A 14,430-nucleotide genomic window follows, 5' to 3' on the forward strand; every position below is an offset into this window, starting at 1 on the left:
GGTGTCCGTTCAGAGCCTGCTCCAGAGGGTCGTGGGTGCACAAGCCCAGTCCCCTCATGAAATTTGCCGGCTACTGAGCACTAGGCCTCCGGCACTTCCAAGCCCTGAGGTAACCTCCCTGGTCTGGTGCCACATAAGGAGCATATGTAAGAATGCATTCTTTGCTATTCCTGATGACTTCATTAATAAATTGTATGAATCATTGTTGAACCGCATGGATGCAGTCCTTCAAGCTCATGGAAGTCACACAAAATATTAAATATGACTCTAATAGCACCACAACTCCATTCACCAATGTTATGCCACATATATTTGTATTTTAAGATAATTATTTGTTTGAATATGACAAAACTTTTGTCTTGCCAAAATCGGACCATTCTGTGTTCATTAAATGATCCATATTTCAGCATTGATACCAATTTTTCTTAACCGAAACCAAATTTGGGAGGGTTTCAGCTTTCAAAAGAGTAATTTATAAAACCAATGAATGAATTTAGCGTCGGGTTATAAGCTTTTATTTACATAACATGGATAAGCGACATAACTTCTGTCAAGGAGTGTATTGTTACAGGAATTAGCGCTTTGGAGTCTTGAGGGCACATGAAAGGATAGCACCAACTGCTGCAAGGACGGGCGAATCAGGTTTAGGATTAGGGAGCGAGCGCCTTACACTTCAGTTTTAGGTAATAGGGGAGAAGGGACAGGGGTATCATGCAGGGCAGTGGAGTCGGTAAGCCAAACCTTCCACTCCGACGCCTCAGTTTTCATTACTCCAACTCCACGACTCCGACTCCCTCATACTTGTCTCATGTATAAGTGATAAATTTACGGTAGGACACATTTTTCTCAGCTAAAAGTCTAGACCCCTAGATCAGGAATAGGACAGACATTTATAGGACATTTCATAACTTTCCCAAATTCTTATGAAAAAATATTCCCCACAAACTGCATTCAACTATTGTACCCAATTTATTATATATTTTAGGAGTCTGACTCCGACTCCACAGCCCTGGTATCAGGATCAGTGGTTACAGGAGGAAGTGCTGCAGGGAACGGGTATTCAGCTCCAGTGCAGTCGGCGGGGAACAAGAAGAAAGAAAAGAAGAATTTGGTTAGGCTTGATGATTCAGCAAAAGGGGAAGTTTGTGTGCTTTGAGAGACCACTCGGGGGCACATTTAAAACAGGAAATAAGAGAAAAATAGGGAGAAACAAGTATGTCGATATTTTTTCACTTTTGCCTTTGGAACGCTTTAATCTGGATAAAGTTAAAAAGGGTGATACTAAAAAAGAGGATGAGTAAAAAAGGAGGTAACATTTAATTCCACGTACCTTCTCCAGTTGGCTTCAGGCATTTGCTATTCTGGCTAGCGTGATAGGAGCGAAAGCACCCAAAAATTGTTCGGCGCTGTTTTGCTACATGGACACCATTGGGGAGACATAAAGAGTGTATATGTCTCCACGTACCACCACAAGGGTGGTTGCGGTATGACGAACAGTTTTGTCAGCGTAAGGCAGTGAGGTCCAACATTCGTTGGGACCATAAAGACATCGGCTTGTGGTTAAGGGTGACCGCTAGTGTTGAGCGAGTATGTTCTATTAACCCTTTCGCCGAGTATGCTCGGGCCGAGCTCCGAGTATTTGCAGCTGCTCGGTGATATGTTTGAATCGCTCCCTTGTGCATGATTTGCAACTGTTTGACAGTTTTATTACATGTGAGGAATGTCTATTTCTTACACATTCCTCACATGTAATAAAGCTGTCAAACAGTTGCAAATCATGCACACTGGAGCGATTCAAACATATCACCGAGCAGCTGTAAATACTCGGAGCTCTGCCCGAGCATACTTGGACTGAACATACTCGCTCAACACTAGTGACCGCCCCTAATAGAGTGGGTCAGGGAGGTCAGTCCTTTCCAGGGAACACCAGGACAATCGGGACACTCGGTGGTTATGCAGACGGGACTGCTTGATATTTAACCCCTTCACCCCCGAAGGTGGTTTGCACGTTAATGACCAGGCCAATTTTTACAATTCTGACCACTGTCACTTTATGAGATAATTACTCTGGAACGCTTCAACGGATCCCCCTGATTCTGAGATTGTTTTTTCGTAACATATTATACTTCATGATTGTGGTAAAATTTCTTTGCTATCACTTGCGTTTATTTGTGAAAAAAAACAGAAATTTGGTGAAAATTTTGCAATTTTCAAAATTTGAATTTTTATGCCCTTAAATCAGAGAGATATGTCACACAAAATAGTTAATAAATAACATTTTCCACATGTCTACTTTACATCAGCACAATTTTGGAACCAAAATTTTTTTTTGTTAGGGAGCTATAAGGGTTAAAAGTTGACCAGCGATTTCTCATTTTTCCAACAAAATTTACAAAACCATTTTTTTAGGGACCACATCACATTTGAAGTTACTTTGAGGGGTCTTTATGACAGAAAATACCCAAAAGTGACACCATTCTAAAAACTGCACCCCTCAAGGTGCTCAAAACAATATTCAAGAACTTTATTAACCCTTCAGGTGCTTCACTGGAATTTTTGGAATGTGGAAGAAAAAAATGAACATTTAACTTTTTTCACAAAAATGTTACTTTAGACCTAATTTTTTTTATTTTCGCAGAGGTAACAAGAAAAAATGGACCCCAAAATTTGTTGTGCAATTTCCCCTGGGCACGCAGATACCCCATATGTGGGGAAAAACCACTGTTTGAGCGCACGGCAGGGCTCGGAAGGGAAGGAGCGCCATTTGACTTTTTGATTGTAAAATTTGCTTGAATAATTAGCGGACACCATGTTCGTTTGGAGAGCCCCTGTGTGCCTAAACATTGGAGCTCCCCCACAAGTGACCCTATTTTGGAAACTGGACCCCCCAAGGCACCTATCTAGATGCATAGTGAACACTTGGAACCCCCAGGTGCTTCACAAATTGATTCGTAAAAATGAAAAAGTGGAAAAAAAAAACCTTTTTTTATTTTTACGGATTCATTTGTGAAGCACCTGGGGGTTCCAAGTGCTCACTATGCATCTAGATAGGTGCCTTGGGGGGTCTAGTTTCCAAAATAGGGTCACTTGTGGGGGAGCTCCAATGTTTAGGCACACAGGGGCTCTCCAAACGCGACATGGTGTCCGCTAACAAATTGGAACCATGTTGCGTTTGGAGAGCCCCTGTGTGCCTAAACAGTGGAAACCCCCCCCCCACAAGTGACCCCATTTTGGAAACTAGACCTCTCAAGGATTTTATCCAGGGATATAGTGAACATTTTGAACCCAGAGGTATGACACAGAATTTGATAACATTAGGTCATCATATTGAATAAGTTGTCATTAGTCTTGAGCGCAAGTGCTCGCTGCTTGAGTTTGCATCGGGTACTCAGGTATGCACAATGTACTGCATGTGCTCGAGTGATATGCTCGAGTCCCTGCCCCGCATGTTTCACGGTTATTAGACCCCCAAAAAAAAACATGCGGGTATCGCTCGTGCATGGCAGGCAATCCCCGCAAAGTTTTTTTGGCCGCGAAGCATATGGGGCGGAGACTCGAGCATGTCACTCAAATACCCACGATACTCAATGCATACCAGAGCACCCGGTGCAAACTCATGTAGCGAGCACTTGCGCTCAACATTAGTCGCCATATCGTTATCTTTTTTTCTTTTGAAAAAAATCCCAACCCTAGCACAACCCAAACCCGAGAGTTTATTTTTTACACCGTTCCTCATGCAGTATAAGTGATTAGACGACTTTATTCTTCCGGTCGGTGCGATTACAGCGATACCAGAATCATATGGGGTTTTTATGATTGACAGCTGTCACACACTAAAAGACGTATTTTTTGTAAAATCTAGTTTTTGCATCGCCATATTTTGAGAGCTAGAATTTTTCCATATTTTGGCAGACAGAGTCATGTGATGGCTTGTTTTTTGCGGGATGAGTTGACGTTTTTATTGGTGCCATTTTCAGGCACGTGACATTTTTTGATCGCTTTCTATTCCGATTTTTGGGAGGCAGAATAAACAAAAACCAACAATTCAGGAATTGTGTTTTTTTTTTTTTTTTTTTATTCTGTTCCGCGTGTGGTAAAATTGATAAGGTAGCTTTATTCTTTGGGTCAGTACGTTTACAGCGGTACCACATTTATATCGTTTTTCTATGTTTTGAACCTTTACATAATAAAAGCTATTTTATAGAAAAAATTATTTTTTAGCTTCGCTTTATTCTGAGAGCTATAACTTTTTTATTTTTCAGCTGATGAAGCTGTATGGCGCCTTTTTTTTGCGGGACAAGATGACGTTTTCAGCGGTACCATTTTTATTTATATTCGTCTTTTTGATCGCGTGTTATTCCATTTTTGTTTGTCGGTATGGTGATAAAGCATTGTTTTTTGCTTAGTTTTTTTTGTTTTTTTTTTTACCGTGTTCACTGAAGGGGTTAACTAGTGGGACAGTTTTATAGGTCAGGTCGTTCCGGACGCGGCGATACCAAATATGTGTACTTTTATTGTTTTTTTTTGTTTGTTTTTCATAATAATATTTATTGATGGGTACATTATATTTTTATTTTTGGTGGATTATTTTTTTTTTATATTTTTAAAATTTTTACTTTTTTTTTTCACTTTCTGACATTTTTTTTTACTTTTTTACTTTGTCCCACTATGGGACTTTAACTTTTTTTTACTCTGATCGCCTGCATGGCACAGGAATGGAGCACCATCCCTGTGCCATGCAGGCTGTCAGCGCTGGACAGGGAGAAGATAGTTTGGAGATGCACTGCCCATGTCCAAAAAATCTTCCTGCTGTCTGGTGACCCGGATGTTGTCATGACAACATCGGGTCGTCATGGCAACATCCTGGAAGCCGCGGCAGACTGCGCTGGAGGCCGGAAGAGGAGGGGAGTATACGATCACCTCCCCTTAGCCACCGCAATGCTGCGATCGACTTCGATCACAGCATTGCAGGGGTCAATGTGCCGGGAGCGGTGCGGGACCGCTCCCTGCACATAGTACCGGGAGTCAGCTGTGACAATCATCGAAATCGCCAGGGCGTATTAATACGTATTAATACCATAAGGCCCAGGGCACAGATACTTATTAATACGCCCTATGTCGTAAAGGGGTTAATGAAGGAGCCTGCAAGTTTGGAGCAAAGTGCAAGTTCCAGCACGAATGCTCATCTTTTGGGGGGAGGGTGGGGTAGGTGGGAGTGAGGGGAGTCACAGTGCTTCAAAATGCTTCAGGAGTGGGAAACAAAAAGACAGTTCTGAAAAAAGGAGTGACGCCAGTTTGGCTAGCAGAGATGCATCATTTTCTAAACGGGTATCCTGACATGGCGGCAGCTGGGTTGTTAGAGGCAAGTTCTCGTGATCGTTTTAAAATTCTGTTTGTTGGTGAAAATTAAAGTTTTCTACAAAAAAATTTAAATCGGCGCTACAATTCCCGGAGGTAGTGTCAGAGAAATTGAAAAAGGAAGTTTCTTTAGGTCGAATGCATGGGCCTTTTATAGTTTCACTGTTAGGTTCCTTTTTCGGTACAACCCATTACAAATTTCGGTTGATTCATCACTTATCATTTCCAAGGGGTACGCTGGTGATTGATGGCATATATCGAGTTATGTTCAGTAGTCTATACATCGTTTGATACAGCCGTTGTAGTGGGTTCGGCCTTTTGGTAAGGGGGCACTGTTAGTAAAAAAACAACATTAAGGGTGTGTGCACACGTTACGTTTTTGATGCATTTTTCTTCTGCGTGGAATTGGCACAAATACGCTAAGGAATCTTTAAGCCAGCAAAGTCAATGAGAATCCTGAAGTGCTGTGCACATGATCAGTATTTTTCCTTTCAGGATTTGCTGTGCTTAAAAATCTGCAGCATGTCAATTCTTTGTGTGGTTTTTGCCTGCGTTTTTCACCAATTGAATGCACTGCAATAAAAATGCACAAAAAACGCAGCAAAATTTCCGCTGTGTTTTTGCTTCCAAAGAGATGCAGAAATGTTGCCGAAGTTTCTGCACCAAATACTCAACGTGTGCATATACCCTGAGGTGGCTTTTCAGCTGTTACTGGTGCATCCTGATAGTGTTGGGCTGTTTTTGGGAAGGAGGTTTCTTTGTCTATCGTTGTTTGCCAATGGGGTTTTCACTGTCCTGTGTGTATTTTGAATCTTTTAGCACTTTTTTTGAGTGGGTAGTGAAGGACGTTTCTGACGTAAAATCTTTTATACACTATCTGGATGATTTTTTTTTGTGCATTGGCCCAGCAGGTTCTTTTGAGTGTTCATGGTTGTTGCATACTATGGAAAGTATAACCCATAAGTTTGGTGTTCCTTTGGCAGAGGGAAAACAGAAGGGCCAGTTACAACGTTGAGTTTCCTGGGCATTGTTATTGATACGTGGGCCATGGAGTGTAGGTTGCCACAGGAGAAGTTGGTAGACCTTATGGTGGAGGTGCAGCTGTTAAACAATTACCGTATATACTCGCGTATAAGCAGAGTTTCTCAGCACATATATTTTTTGTGCTGAAAAAGCCCCCCTCAGCTTATACTCGGGTATATACCCGAGTATATAGAGATTCTATTGGTGAATAGTGGGGGATGAGGGGTGCCATACATACCAGGATTGGGTTGATGAGGGGTGCCATACATACCAGGAATTGGGTTGATGAGGGGTCCTATATATACCAGGATGGGGAAATTTACCAGTAGCTGCTGCATTTCCCATCCTAGGCTTATACTCGAGTCAATAAGTTTTCCCAGTTTTTTGTGGTAAAATTGGGTACCTCGGCTTATACTCGGGTCGGCTTATACTCGAGTATATACGGTGCGTAAGGTAACGTTAAAAGAACTGCAAGCATTGCTCGGCAAACTTAATTTTGCGTGCCGCATTATGCCGACAGGCAGGGTGTTCGACTGAAGGTTGGCAATGACAACAACGGGGGTCAAGGCCCACATCTTTTTATCAGGTTGAAGAAGGAACTGATGGAGGATTTGCAAGTTTGGAATAGATTTTTAGGAACATGCAATGGGATATCCTTGTGGACGGAGCTGGTCATTGATGTGGACGATCTAGATCTGTTTACACACGCAGATGAACAAAATGGTTTTGGGCACTAGGTTGGGCACTAGGTTTGGTAAGAAATCTAGCATTGTTCGGACTGTTCCCTATCAAAGTGTCATTGGCACTATGGGGAGACAGGTTCAGAAACAGAAAGTTTAAAATTCTGCTGTAATAGCAAGGGGGTGGTGTCTGCTGTTGATTCATTATCTGCCTCATCTCCCTCAGTGGTTAGGGTTCTTCAACACCTGGTAATTTTAGGTTTATCATTAAACGTATGGGTGGTGGCAGAACTTATTCTAGGTATTGTGCATCTAATTGCTCACTCATTTTCTTGTTCACAGTGGGAGCGATTTCAAGAATTTTCACATCTGGCGGACGTGACGAGCTTGTCATGTCCTGCAGAGCTGTGGAATCTGCCATTTGAAGGGCAAGAGGACTGATTGCCTCATCTTTGTCAGGCTTGGACAAGGTCAGCATATTCTTGGGCTTGGAAGGTCTGGGAGGATTGGAAGGTATCTCTGGGCAAAGTGGTTGGCGAGCAAGGTTTGTTATTTCTTTTAGTAGATCATTGCTGGGAAGACTATGGTCTGTGTCGAAAATAAATAGGTTAATGGCTGGGTTAGCTTTCGGTTTTAAGAGGTGATGGTACAGGCGTTAAGAGGATGGAGGAGGGGGTGAAAAGTGATGGATAGATGTCCAGTTTCTTATGATTTGTTACTTTTTTTGGGCAGGCAGGCAGAGCTGCAAGTCTCATTTGGAAAAGTCAACTATTCAAATTAGCTTTTTCATTGGGATTTTTTTGCAGCGTTGCTGCTGGGGAGAGTTAGTGAGCACCTCTAGGACAAAAAAAAGGAGTCAGTTAAAATGTGGACCTATAGGATTGTGCTAGTTATTCAACTAGCTCAATTGTGGCACGTTTTGTCCACACCCCAAGCCATACCTATTTACCATTTGCCATAGTTTTATAGGGACAAAAAAATCTGACTTTTTCTTCACCTCTAGAATACAGGAATTGCTTCTGTGCTCACTGCCTGCAATACACCTCAAGAGTACCAAATTCTCCAGTTTTCATCAATGTTGGCTGTGGCTCCTAGTTAGAGCTGCTGCATGCGAAGATGGTTGTCACGAGAAAGAGAAACTACAGCACAGATACAGGAACAGAGCAATGTATATGCATAAATATGGTGCCAGAACTAGATTACTACATCAATGCACAAACAGAAAGGAGCTTAGTGCATAGATAAGGGAGCAGAATCGAGTTTACTACATAGATATGGGATCAAAAACAAACTTCCTACACAGATACAAGAACAGAACAGAGCTTAGTATATCAATGTGGAAACAGAATGGCACTTAATACAGAGATACAGCAACAGATCCAAGCTTACTACATAGATATTGGAACAGAACCAAGCTTACTGCATAAATATGGTACCAAAACTGAACTTAATACATAAGTACAGAAACAACCAAGCTTTCTGCACAGATATGGGAACAGAACCAAGATTATTACATAGATACAGAACCAGAACTGCGCTTACTATATAGATATAGGAGCAAAACCAAGCTAACTACAGAGATATAGGAACACAATGTCAGAATAGAAACTCTGTGTATTAGAAATTGCATGTTATTCTCATAGTTTTGCCTAATTCATCAAACAGCAAGTTATGCTGACAAAAGTTGAACACTACAAAAGTTATATAGTGAGGTCCTTTTGCACACCATCTTAATAAAACAAACAACAAAATCCTTCAAAAAATATATTCTGATTTAGTTTTCGAATACTGTTAGGATTCGGCTGTTTTCATACCCTTTGTGCTTGTCAAATTACCTCTCCATATACAGTTTTCCTACTTTAAATCACGCCAACCTATTTTTCTTCTGCGGTTTTCAATTTAAACAATGAGAGAAGCAAAAGAGAAAGCAGGTGGCATGTTATTGTTTCTATGCAATTAGCATATGGACTGGTAATGTAAGGAGCTCAGAGTGGGTGAAAACAGCCAAATCCTAAGGCCACGTTCACACGTTGAGTATTTGAGTTTTTACCTCAGTATTTGTAAACCAAAACCAGAAGTGGTGACGTGTATCTATTATATTTTTCCTCTGACTGTTCCACTCCTTTCCCTCTCCTCTGCATTCATTGGGAAAGCGCACGGTGGATGTTGGGCTGTGACGCTCTATGGCAACAGACATAGCGTTTACCTTAGTAGCCAAAAAGTTCAAATTTGGTCTCATCTGACCATAGCACATTCCTCCATACATTTGAAGAGTCTCCCATATGTCTTTTGGCAAACTCAGAACGAGCTTTGCAAATATTGTGTGCAGGGGCGGCTGGCCACTGAAGCAGGGGGGCACATACCCCCCAGGCCAGTCCCAAAGCAGTTGTTCAGGGCCGCACAGCCATCTGCTGATTTAGAGGCTGCAGCCTGCAATGTATCTTAATGTGTACATGTGTCGGCTGGGTGACTGCCGCACAGAGCACTTTGACCTTCCTGTGAGCAGTGCGGGAGGTCAGACATCTCTGGATCCTGGTAAGTCTGGGCTGGGTGATGTGAGAGAGGCAGGAGATTTACACAGTTTGTACAGAGAGGAGGCAGTTGTGCCTTGATAACTACTCTCAAGTCCAGGGCCGCATCCTGAACTTTATGGCCTCTCTACTGAGGATCAGGGGGATTTTATTATAGCAGTTTGCACCTTCATGCAGGTCGGGCTGTCAGTGTGCGATCATTGGCTCAGATCTGTATGACCGTTCAAACTGCCCCAGATAATACAGCCACTGCAGCCCTGAGTATACAGACCCTGCACAGGACTGATCCTGCGGCTACAGGACTCATAGATTATATATACACAGCCAGCTATTATAACATCCTGTAACTGGTGCAGGATCAGTCCAGTGCATATACCATTATACCATCTAGTATCAGTGCACAGCACAGTAAATACAGTGCTGGTATACGAGATACTGTGACTACAGACAGCAGATGTAATACAGTATACACATTGTTATATGTACACACACATATAGATGGCAATATGTATTATAACATCTGATGTGTGTATCACTGTGTATCATATACCAGTCACATATTATCCTGTGCAGGGGTCGACATATCATTGGTATAACCTGTGCAGTCACACAGGGGCCCAAGAGGTAAGGGGACCCATTTCCACCTCCAAAATATGTGGAATTATGCATTATGATGAGCTACTGGACTGTAAAGGGCCCATATACTGCTCCTGCACAGGGCCCCTCTTCTGTCTGTGTCCGCCAGTGACCCTTCTGTACTGGATGTGTACAAACATCTGATCTAATATACAGGATAATATCTGGCTGGTGTAATATCTGATGTCAGAAGCAGGGCTGTGGAGTTGGTAAGCCACAGTTGCGACTCCGACTCCTGTATTTTATCAGGTTCCGACTCCGGTTCCGACTCCGGCTCCGACTCCTTCATAAATGGCCAATTCGTAACAATAAATTTACTGTTGTAAAATATTAACATCGTGCTTATTCAGTTTCTCACCATCATATAAGTAATCAGACCACTTAGAGCAAAAACTATATTTATTAGAATACAATTAGAATATAGCAAATAACTTTTATAAACTTTTCTAAACTCTTGTAAGTAAATATGTAATAAACACTGTTATGCAGTTAATAAGAAGAAATCTATAAATTTGTCCTCAGAAAAAGTATTGCCTCTGTCAGATCCTCCTTCATGGATGCCCTCAAATCTGATCTAATTATTTTGAGAGCAGAGAACAACCTCTCTACACTAACTTGGGTTGGTGGCAAAGCAGTAACCACTCGGGCAACATCTCTGACAATGTCAGGATACAGAGGAATTGCTTGTTGCACTGTTATTTTTGATGAACGGTCAAATTTCTCAATTTCTTTTAGTGCACATGAAAAATTCTGCTGAAATGTGCTGGCTGTGTTCTTTGATGGGGATGACTCTTCTTCTATGCGGGAACGCTTTGCACGGTCCTTGTGATCCAAATATTTTTCGAAATTAAATTCTTCATCAGTTGATGATGAGGGTGAAGATGTGGCAGGACGACCAAATTCTTCTTGTTCCTCCTGGCTGTTCTGCAACCCTTTCATCCTTACTGCTATTTCAAACAGAGCTTCTTTTCCTTTAGTTAGCTGTTGATCATCTAGAAGAATCCGATGCATTGGGTCTTCCACTCCTTTAAGAAAATACCTGGAGTTAAGTCCTCTGCTTGTAATTTTTTAGTCACTGTAAATGGGTGCTCTAGCAATTTTTCCAGCTCAGTCACCTGATTCCACTGACTTTCATTTAGCGTCAGTTGAGGGTTAGCCATGTCTACAAGAAAGGTTTTCAGTTCAACCAAGCTCTGAATCATTAAGTAAGTACTGCCCCATCGTGTGGCTTGATCAATAATTGCCCCTTTTCCAGCACGTCTCTTCAAAATTGAGTCAACTTTAGGGGTTCTCGCAACAGTAGCCAATTTTCTCACCTTGCCAATCAGTGCAGCAGCATGTCCTTCTTGCAGACTGTCTCTTATAGCCAAGTGTATGCACAACACAGCGCATGTGATGAATGAAAGAACGTATTGACACAGTTTCAACAAGATCATCTAAACTATCATGTTGCTGTTCATCTAAAACAACTTCAGTTTGCTCCTCAGTTACAATACTGTGTTCCTCTATTTCAAACATTTCTGAGTCTGTGGACCCAGAATGTTCTTCTAGCTGCTGGTCACCATCATTACTCTCATTCATTAGCTTAATCGTACTTATCATATTTGAAGCATTGTCAGTTACGACAGAAAGAACTTGCTCTTTTTTAAGTTCATAGTCTTTTCCACCAAGACCTGGAGAAACTCACTGGTGTGATGAGCTTTGGTGTCTTTTACTGCCAATGTCTTGGTAACTATTTCATTTTTGTCACAAACAAATCGGACATTGATGGCAAAATAGTTCACTCTGTGACGTGTGCAGGCATCCATTTTAAGAAACAGAAAGCGTCCCTTGAGAGTTTTTTTAAGTTCTTCCTTTTGTTTAAAAGCTTCTTCGATTACTAATTTTCTAATACTCTCTCTCTCCAGAGAAACTCCAAGCTTGCGGGCCATTTCCCCATTCAGACACATAAAAGCTGATCGTGAAAATAATGAAATAGGCACACTATCCTTTACAACAAGCTCTATGATCTGTTTTTTAAATGTATCTACTGTCATTGTCACAGTAACTTTGTCACTGACAAAATATCTTGCAACTGATGGCTGCAAAGTTCTCTGCTCCTTTGTTTGGCTGGAAGAGCTGGGCACTGGTTCATTGGTTTGGATGCAGTCTTTCTCATCCACTGCTTTCAGTACTTCTGGATGAAAGCGCTGTAAATGTCTCTTTAGATTAGAAGCTCTGGTAGGAGCATTTTTATCTTTGCCTGAATATGCACTGATCTTGGCTTCACAGCATTTGTTTTCGTCTGGATCATTTGTCATACACTGACAGACATAATGTTTTCTATCTTGAGTGATGGTGAAATGTTCAAATACAGCTGATTTAATGTGACGCTTCTTTGACATTCTCAGGTTTTTAATTCTGCATTCACAATCCAAATGACAATTGTTTTTCCTAAAAACAATTGTACAAAATTATTGCCAGGTCGTACAACTGATATAGTGGTCAGTAATACGGTTATTCCTCATGTACTCACAGTTAACTGATGCAAAGTTTGTTGAAAGGATAATACTTCTTACAGTCTTCCTCTTCTGAGTAGCAGCTGTGAGATGCTTGGAAGACGCACACCTAGTAAACATCTAGTCTAGAGGAGGAGCTTTACTACTAAGAATTTGCAACACATTTTCACTTTCAGTTTCATACATTGTAAGTAGGGGGGTTGGGGCAGCATGAGGTTAACCAAGTATAAGATTAGATAAGGGCAGTGGAGAACAGTGACACACAAGAAGTAAGAAATGTCTCTATCTCCAGCAGAACTGGTTATAACTGTTGTTCATAGTTTGATAGAACATATATATTTGAGTAACATTTAGAAAATTCATGTGAAAGTTCAATTATGAAATATTAATACATTTTTTCTAAAGCTGGAGTCGGTACATTTCTACTGACACCGACTCCAACCAAAACTAACTCCGACTCCACAGCCCTGGTCTGTAGTCATACTGTAGTATATAACTGTCACATCCTATACATGACATTGGATGTCTTTAGTCACAGTATATCATACACCAGTCACATATTCTCCTATATACTCGATGTATATACTATGTACAGACATCCGATGTTATATACAGGATAATATGCAGCTGGTGTAATATTTTTAGTCATACTATAATATATACTGACATATATCCTATATACTGGATGTAATATACTATATACACTGACATCAGATGTTATATACAGGATAATATGCAGCTGGTGTAATATTTGTAGTCATACTATAATATATACTGACATATATCCTATATACTGGATGTAATATACTATATACACTGACATCAGATGTTATATACAGGATAATATGCAGCTGGTGTAATATTTGTAGTCATACTATAATATATACTGACATATATCCTATATACTGGATGTAATATACTATATACACTGACATCAGATGTTATATACAGGATAATATGCAGCTGGTGTAATAGCTGATGTCTGTAGTCATACTATAATATATACTGACATTTATCCTATATACTGTATGTAATATACTATATACACTGACATCAGATGTTATATACAGGATAATATGCAGCTGGTGTAATGTCTGATGTCTGTAGTCATACTATGTATACTGACATATATCCTATATACTGTATGTAATATACTATATACACTGACATCAGATGTTATATACAGGATAATATGCAGCTGGTGTAATGTCTGATGTCTGTAGTCATACTATATATACTGACATATATCCTATATACTGTATGTAATATACTATATACACTGACATCAGATGTTATATACAGGATAATATGCAGCTGGTGTAATGTCTGATGTCTGTAGTCATACTATATATACTGACATATATCCTATATACTGTATGTAATATACTATATACACTGACATCAGATGTTATATACAGGATAATATGCAGCTGGTGTAATGTCTGATGTCTGTAGTCAAACTATATATACTGACATATATCCTATATACTGTATGTAATATACTATATACACTGACATCAGATGTTATATACAGGATAATATGCAGCTGGTGTAATGTCTGATGTCTGTCTCACACTTTATTATATTCTAGTCATATATTATCCTGTATACAGTATGTGGTATACTATGTGCACAGACATCAGGTGCATATACAGGATAATATGACTTATGATGTCTGTATATACAGTATAGGATATATATATA

At 40.5% G+C, this 14,430-nt stretch overlaps 1 protein-coding gene across 7 annotated transcripts in view; it reads left to right on the forward strand.

Annotated features, from left to right (window-relative positions):
• Positions 1–14,430, forward strand: part of LOC141273085 (uncharacterized) — a 266,215-nt gene that overhangs the window by 26,740 nt on the left and 225,045 nt on the right. For 2 of the 7 annotated variants that reach the window (XM_073684452.1, XM_073684454.1), the window contains exon 2: positions 7,404–7,605. The exons of 4 other annotated variants lie outside the window; for them this stretch is intronic. The gene's annotated coding sequence lies outside the window, so the exon portion shown is untranslated. The remainder of the gene's footprint in view (positions 1–7,403; positions 7,606–14,430) is intronic. One more of the 7 variants, XM_073684453.1, reaches the window with a different exon arrangement.

This window comes from Phyllobates terribilis, unplaced genomic scaffold (assembly GCF_046119375.1).
Source record: "Phyllobates terribilis strain yellow unplaced genomic scaffold, ASM4611937v1 Scaffold_5__5_contigs__length_657084704, whole genome shotgun sequence".
NCBI classification, from domain to species: domain Eukaryota; kingdom Metazoa; phylum Chordata; class Amphibia; order Anura; family Dendrobatidae; genus Phyllobates; species Phyllobates terribilis.